Here is a 1,365-nt window from a genome sequence, read left to right on the forward strand (position 1 = left end):
AGTAAAACCGGTAACGAGTAGGAAGAAGCAATTTGAGTACTAAAAATTACTTCCTTACTTTTCTACAAGGCTCGAAAGCGAATGAAGTTTCGGCTTCGGGAAACCGCTAAGCGAACCCTTCGGTAACCGCAAAGTGATCCCATACGGTGGAACTTCCAGAATCTTCAATAAAATGTGCGTTACTTTTGTCACTTGAATGTCATAGTAAAACCGGTAACGAGTAGGAAGAAAGCAATTTGAGTACTAAAAATTACTTCCTTACTTTTCTACAAGGCTCGAAAGCGAATGAAGTTTCGCCTTGGGGAAACCACTAAGGGAACCCTTCGGTAACCGCAAAGTGACCCCATACGGTGGAACTCCCAGAATCTTCAATAAAATGTGCGTTACTTTTGTCACTTGAATGTCATAGTAAAACCGGTAACGAGTAGGAAGAAAGCAATTTGAGTACTAAAAATTACTTCCTTACTTTTCTACAAGGCTCGAAAGCGAATGAAGTTTCGGCTTCGGGAAACCGCTAAGCGAACCCTTCGGTAACCGCAAAGTGATCCCATACGGTGGAACTTCCAGAATCTTCAATAAAATGTACGTTAATTTTGTCACTTGACGTTCATTGTAAAACGCGTAAGGACTAGGCAAAAAGTAATTTGAGTACTGAAAATTACTTCCTTACTTTTCTACAAGGCTCGAAAGCGAATGAAGTTTCGCCTTCGGGAAACCACTAAACGAACTCTTCGGTAACCGCAAAGTGAGCATAGGAGGCTCCCCGATTTACTATGATTTACCTGCGATTGACGCAAATACGCTCTAATGACCTCATCGTACGATGCACTACGATCCTTGTGACCACGGCTTCATATATTTAAACCATTGCTTCCGATTCTTCCCCGACTTACGACGTACTGCGCTTATGCCGCGCATAAAACCTCCATCGCAGTCAATCGTACGATTCTTGTGACCGGGGCTTAAGGTGGAACTTCCAGAATCTTAAAGAAAGTGTGCGTTACTTTTGACACTTGAATGTCATAGTAAAACCAGTAACGAGTAGGCAGAAAGCAATTTGAGTACTAAAAATTACTTCCTTACTTTTCTACAAAGCTCGAAAGCGAATGAAGTTTCGCCTTGGGGAAACCGCTAAGCGAACCCTTCGGTAACCGCAAAGTGACCCCATACGGTGGAACTTCCAGAATCTTAAAGAAAGTGTGCGTTACTTTTGACACTTGAATTTTAAAGTAAAACCCGTAACGAGAAGGCAGAAAGCAACAGTGAATTTAGTTGTACGTGGCGCATTTTGCAGATGTTTAGCTACTTTCTCCTCCAAACTATTAGTACACATCTTGGCCGTCCTGTTGAATTGGGAATAGCACC

This window comes from Branchiostoma floridae, chromosome 2 (genome assembly GCF_000003815.2).
Source record: "Branchiostoma floridae strain S238N-H82 chromosome 2, Bfl_VNyyK, whole genome shotgun sequence".
NCBI lineage: Eukaryota > Metazoa > Chordata > Leptocardii > Amphioxiformes > Branchiostomatidae > Branchiostoma > Branchiostoma floridae.